This window comes from Piliocolobus tephrosceles, chromosome 5 (assembly GCF_002776525.5).
Source record: "Piliocolobus tephrosceles isolate RC106 chromosome 5, ASM277652v3, whole genome shotgun sequence".
NCBI classification, from domain to species: Eukaryota; Metazoa; Chordata; class Mammalia; order Primates; family Cercopithecidae; genus Piliocolobus; species Piliocolobus tephrosceles.
In genome coordinates, this window is record NC_045438.1 from 38434887 (window position 1) to 38441888 (window position 7002).

Below are 7002 nucleotides of genomic sequence, written 5' to 3' on the forward strand. Positions count from 1 at the left end.
AAATGTAATCCAAGTTCATGTTATAGTTCTATCCCATAATAAGTCTCAATGAAGGGAGGCTTAAAAAAGTAAGATATGCAGGCTGGGCATGGTGGCTCACGTCTGTAATCCCAGCACTTTGGCAGGCCGAGGTGGGTGGATCACGAGGTCAGGAGGTGGAAACCATCCTGGCCAACATAGTGAAACCCTGTCTCTACTCAAATACACAAAATTAGCCGGGCATGTAGCCCCAGCTACTCGAGAGGCTAAGGCAGGGGAACTGCTTGAGCCCAGGAGGCAGAGGTTGCAGTGAGCGGAGATGGCACCACTGTACTCCGAATAAATAAATAAATAAATAAATAAATAAGGTATACAAGATAAAAAATTTTAAACTTTCAAAAAATCCCCAACTAAAAAAAAAAAAAAAAAAAAAAAATTCACCAAAACATGTGATCTTGGATAAATAGAGCTTATTTCTCCAGATTGTTCTGTGTCTCAAGTTTTGTGACGGTGGGTAAAAAAGTACACATAGATAGAAAGACTAAGTGACTGTCCAGGGATGCCCATGGCAGTGTGCTGGTCTGTGCATGGAATATCTAGATTATAGACTCCAGAAGGAAAAAGTCAAGAGAAGTTATGTAGATCATAGTGAGATTAGACAAAATGGCCCAGGGAAAAATATGTGCTATCAATTGTATTACTGATTGGAGAGCACCAAGACTATGGCTAGTATTTCCATGTGGGAGTTTACACATTTTTGCCTACACAGAATCCAGGGCCAAAGGGATTACTGACTCTTGGCCTTATTCATCTGAAAAATTTTAAGTCCCAACAACAAAATGCACCCATCAAGGTTATAACATATAATCACATTAGTTCTTTTTCATATGCATTTTTCTAGAATTGATGCATTCATTTATTCCCTAAGGAATCAATGTATATCTCTTTCTTCTCCGTGGGGCAAGTCTCCTAGGCCTACTCTCAAGGCTGTTGAGGTAAACTGATAATACCGATAGAGTATTTGGGGGTAATTCTGCGAGACGATGAGGGATATTTACTACTCTTATTGGGGGGTGGGAGGCAGATCGTGTCACAACTATGGAATGATTCTAGAAGGAGGAGTAAATGTCTGCAGAGTGAAAGGGAAGAGGAGAGAGATATTCTTATGAATAGAGATGCAGAAGTGATAGACTGGTTGGTAGCAGGTGGATCTAAGGTCAAAGGAGGGTTTGTAGTGAACGTGAAGCATGTGGGAATATTTGCAGGTTGAAGTGGGAAAGTCAGAAAGGAGAGGAAGGTTAAAAATATAGGAAGAGTGGGGGCAAGTTACAAAGAAGGTTGTGATGACCTTTAACTGAAAGAATATCTCACCATTTGGGGAAGTAGAGTAAAGGAGATAAGGTTAGATGTGGGGACAAACTCTGATAATTTTCATTGAGTTTCCTTTGATTAGAAAATGCATTTTCCTTTGAACACCAGGGTAAAAAGCTGAACGGTTTATTAGAATTTCCCTGAATGCAAAAGAAGTAGAAAAAGAAGAAAACAGAGAAACATATTTTATAGTGGAATACCTGTAAATTCTCTACTTAGAAAATATTAACTTCAAATTAGTTTTTCTGTTTTATCCATCTTGCAGAAAGACTTGTTTTGTGTGGGTCTCAGTTGGCTAAAAACATTTTATATGTTTTACAAAATTCTCAGTACTTACAATCTTGTGTGTACACAAGGCAGGGACATTCTTTGTATTATCAAATATTTGATTTCCTCTGAGGTTAACATATTTTCATTTCCCAATTTTGTGAATTGTCAGTTTTTTCATCTGAAAGAAAGCTTTTTTACAAAACATCTTCAAGCAAAAGAAAAAAATTGCCTAGGATCAAGAGAATTCAAGATTCTCTGATCTGGGGTGGATGAATGGCGGAAACAGGAAGAAAATAACCAAGACAGAAAAGATGCATAGAAATATAGACTCTCATATATGAAAGGGTCTCTATGCAGTCCTGGTCCAATCAGTATCAAATTAGTGGATGTGATGTGTACTTTCTCGATGGAGCATTCCTCTAGTATCAGTTAGATTACTTCTAGAAATAGGGAGATCACTATCTCTTGAGACTGCCCATTCCATTTTGGGTCTCAAAAGTACCTATGTTTGAAAGAGTCGAAGTTATTAATATACATATGAATGGCAAGTAAGTCCTAGCTTCAAGAGCTTCCTATGTGCCAGGTGTAATTCTAAGTACCTCACATGTATTACATCGTTTAATGCTCCAAGAGTCATCTTAGGAAGTTATGATTATTATCTCCATTTTACAGATAAGACAAATGAAGCTCGGAAAGGTTAGATAAACTTATCAATGTCACACAACTGGTAAATAACGGAGCCTGACACGGAACCCTAGAATTCTAGCTCTAGAGCCTATGCTTTTAAGGACATCAGTGTTCTTCCTTTCAATGCATGAATGTTCTCAGGTTTTCCTCATCCCTTAACTAGTCAAAGAATTCTACTGTTGCCCACTCAGACTTACCTCTTTCTTTGACTCCCATGGACAGATCTGCTGTTGCCAGACTATTTGGTTAGTCTTTTGTGATGCAGAATCAGGAATGACAAGAAAAAGGATAACAAGCAGATGGGCCAGGGGAAGACATTTCTGTCAAACGTGGTCACAAATCAACATAGTATGAGAAAAGTGTTGGAAGGAAAATGGAAGTTTTGAGAAGCCTCGCTGGAGACTCTACAATTCATGGCATTCAGGAAACTCAAGGGAGGAAATTGAACTATTCTTATGTTACTCTTTGTTAGCTAGAATTTCCACTGATTACAGCGCCAGTCTCACACTGGACAACATAGATCATGGATTTAGCTTGGTTACATATATTTCTGTAAGAATCTGTTGGTTCCTTGATCTTGGACTTCCCAACATCCAGATCTGTGAGAAATAAATTTCTATTATTTATAAGCTACCCAGTTTACAGTGTTTTGTTACAGCATGCTGAACAAACTAAAGACACTTGATAAATTCACTATTAGGTCTAGCAGGGTTTGTAGGTTTCCTGGGATATTTTTGCACAATGTTGTTTCACAATAGAGTTTTACTTCTTCTATTTAAATCTGGATACCTTTTGTTCTTTTCTCTCTGCTTATTTCACTAGCTGGAACCTTCACTACAATGTTAACTAGATGTAAGTTCAGATATCTTTGCATTTTTTCTGGTCTTAAGGGGAAAATATCCAATCTTTCATTATAAAGTACCATGTTAGCTGTAGTTTTTCATAGATATCTTTTATGAAGTTGATAAAGTTTTCTTTTATTCCTATTTCTCTGAGAGTTCTTATCAGAAATTTATGTTGGATTTTTTCAAATGCTTTTTATGCTTTTACTGAGATGATCATATGGATTTTATGTTTTAGCATATTAATAAGATAATTAAGTTGATTGATTTTCAAATGTTAAGCCAAAATTGTTTACCAACACTGTTTTCATGAGATAAATCCCACTCTTTCACGATGTATTATCATTTTTGTATATTGTTGGATTTGATTTGTTAAATTAAAAAAATTGCATTTTTGTTCATGAGGGATATTGGTTTGGGTTTTTTTTGGTCTTAATTGATGTCTTTGTCTGGTTTTGGTATCAGGGTAATGCTAACTTTATAAATTGAGATGGGGAGAATTCAAACCCTTCAATTTTTTGAAGAGTTCATGTAACAATACATATTATTTCTTCCTTAAATTTTGGAAAGACATGTTGGCATGGGATTTTCTTTGTGAGAAGATTTTTTTTAGTTACACATTGATTTTCTTTAACAAATATAGAATTGTTCAGATTAAGTACTTCAGTGAGTGTTGGTCATTTATGTCTTTGGAGAAATTTGTTTATTTCATCTAAGTTGTGGAATTTATTAGCAGGAAATTCATATTATTTTCATATTTTCCATTTATTATTTATTTATATATTTGGTTTTTTTTTTTTTTGAGACAAAGTCTCGCTCTGTCACCCAGGCTGGAGTGCAGTGGCACGATCTTGGTTCACTCTACCTCCTGGGTTCAGGTGATTCTCCTGCCTCCTGACTAACTGGGAATACAGGTGTGCACCACCATGCCCAGCTAATTTTTGTATTTTTAGTAGAGTTTCACCATGTTGGCCAGGATAGTCCCCATCTCTTGGCCTCGTGATCCTCCCGCCTTGGCCTCCTAAAGTGCTGGGATTATAGGCGTGAGCCACTGTGCCTGGCCCATATTTTTCTTTTATTACATGTAGTTTCTGTAGGGAGGTCTCCTCTATCATTTCTCATATTGATAATTTGTGTTTTTCTGATTAGTATCACTTTTATAGATTTTTCTCAATGAACCAAAGCTTTTCTGTATTTTTGTGGTATTCTACAAATTTAGGTACATTGCCTTCTCATTTTCATTCGGTTTCAAAATACTTTCCAATTCAATTTGCCATTTTTTCATTCAATTATCACTATATTGCAAGAAGGTATACTTAATTACAAGTTTAAACCATAGCTTGGTAATCTTGAGCCAGGCAGCAAGTTTTAATAAAGGCAAAGTGCTTATTCAAAAGTGATCATGGAACAACTGAAATGCAGAGTAAGAAGGATGAGAAACATCTAACTGGACAATAGATTTAGTTATCTCACTATATGAAATAAGCTTTTCATTTTTAGGAGAGGTAACTTCTACTGAAGTTATAGTTTATCTCTCCTAAAAATACAGAATGCAGAATACAAAAATACAATACAGAAATATTTTGTCACATAGACTAGTTTCCATTTAGTCAATCAACTATTTCCAGTTGTCTCAATTGGGATAGATACATTTACATAACTGACTGTGCTTCAGGCTTCTTCGCCAGCAGCTTTAGGTTGGCAGTGCACTTGGCAATTCTCTCCTTTTCCTGCTGTGCAGAGATGCTCTGCACCACGTGCTTCTCCACCTAATTTATCATGTGTTCTCGTTTCTTTCAAAGCATCATGTTCTGCACAGATATACGATAGTCCAGGTGATTCTTTACTTACTTATTTACTCTATGCGGTTGTTCCCAGTAACCTCCAAAGCCACAGCAATGTTGTTTTTCTGCACATCCAAAAGGTAATGGCGCTTCTGAAGGAGTGCCGGCTGTGACTTCTCCAAATCAACTGCATCCTGGATTTGTTTGATAGAAGCCTGCTTTACCTCTTGTAGTTGGGCAATTTTTTGTTCATTGAATTTTTCAGCAAAATCTCCAATAGAGGCACCATATTTTTATATTATATAGACAAATAACCATACTATTGATGTGGTAGAGAAGTTCTCTGGGATAATCATATATTTTTCCTCGGATAAAGCACACAAGATAAGCCCAGTTCTGAGCACAAAGGGTCCTGTTACACCAGTTTCAGGATAAAGAAACTGGAAGAATTCCTCAGGGATCAGCCCCAAATGAACTTTTCCTCCATATTCAGGAAGAGGTGGTAGAGGGGCAAGGCGTGGCTCCCCTGTGTGAAAGGTCTTCGTTGCCTGCAATATCCCTGGACCTACTAAGGCTGTATTCTTAAGAGAGGGGGCCACCATGGCGGTGGCAGAATGTGCCACCTGGGACAGCATGGTCAGCGAAGGCCCAGGCAGTGGTCTTAGCATCCCTGTGATTCCAAACAGAGCCAATTTGCCTTTTAATCTTTGGTTTCTAGAGATTCCTGTTAGTCATTTTAAAAATTTCATTCCTCTGTAGTCACAGAATAGACTTTGTATGACCTAAATTCTTTTAAATTTATTTAGACTGGTTTTATGGCCCAGAGTACGGTCTATGTTTCACATGCACATAAGAAGAATGTGTATTCTGCTGTTTTTGGTTGTGGATTGTTCTATAAATGTCAATTAGGTCAATTTAGTTGATAGTATTGTTCACATATTCCATGTTTTAGATAATTTTCTGTCTACTTGTTCTATCAAATATTGAGAGAGGTGAATTTAAATCTCCAACCATAATTGTGACTTTGTGCGTTTCTTTATGCAGTTGTGTTAGGTTTGTGTTCCTATGTTTTATTTATTTATATTTATTTTATTTTTTATTTTTAAATAGGTTTTGAGGGAACAGGTGGTGTTTGATTACATGAATAAATTCTTTAGTGACGATTTCTGAAATTTTGGTACACCCATCACCCAAGCAGTGTACACTGTACCCAATGTGTAGTCTTTTATCCCTTGCCACCCCTCATTTTTCCCCCATGTCCCTAAAGTCCAGTGTATCATTGTTATGCCTTTGGGTCCTCATAGCTTAGCTCCCATACATAAGTGAGAACCTATGATGTTTGGTTTTCCATTCCCGAGTTACTTCACTTAGCATAATAATCTCTAATTCCATACAGGTTGTTGTGAATGCTTATTATTTCATTCCTTTTTTATGGCTGAGTATTATTCCATGGTATATCTCTATCTCTATCTATATCACATTTTCATTAAATACTCCTTGATTGATGGACATTTGGGCTGTTTCCATATTTTTTGCAATTGCAAATTGTGCTGCCATAAACATGTGTGAGCAAGTATCCTTTTTGTATAATGACTTCTTTTCCTCTGGGTATATATATGTTAGTGAGATTACTGGATCAAATGGTAGATGTACTTTTAGTCCTTTAAGGAATTTTCACACTGTTTTCCATAGTGGTTGTACTAGTTTATGCTCCCACCAACAGTGTAAAACTGTTTCCTTTTCACCATATCCATGCCAACATCTATTATTTTTTGATTATGGCACAATATAATCACAAATTGATTATGGCACAATATAATCACAATATTGATTCTACCCATCCAAGAACATGGGATGTGTTTCCATTTATTTGTGTTGTCTATGATTCCTTTCAGCAGTGTTTTGTAGTTTTCCTTGTAGTGGTCTTTCACCTCCTTGGTTAGGTATTTTCCAAAGTATTCTATTTTATTTTTTGCAGCTATTGTGAAAGGGATTGAGTTCTTGATTTGATTCTCAACTTGGTTGCTGTTGGTGTATAGCAGAGCTACTGATTTGTACATTAATTTTGT

At 36.5% G+C, this 7002-nt stretch overlaps 1 pseudogene; it reads right to left on the reverse strand.

Annotated features, from left to right (window-relative positions):
- Positions 1–4801: 4801 nt before the first annotated feature.
- On the reverse strand, positions 4802–5568 carry LOC111525528 (annotated as a pseudogene).
- Positions 5569–7002: the final 1434 nt, after the last annotated feature.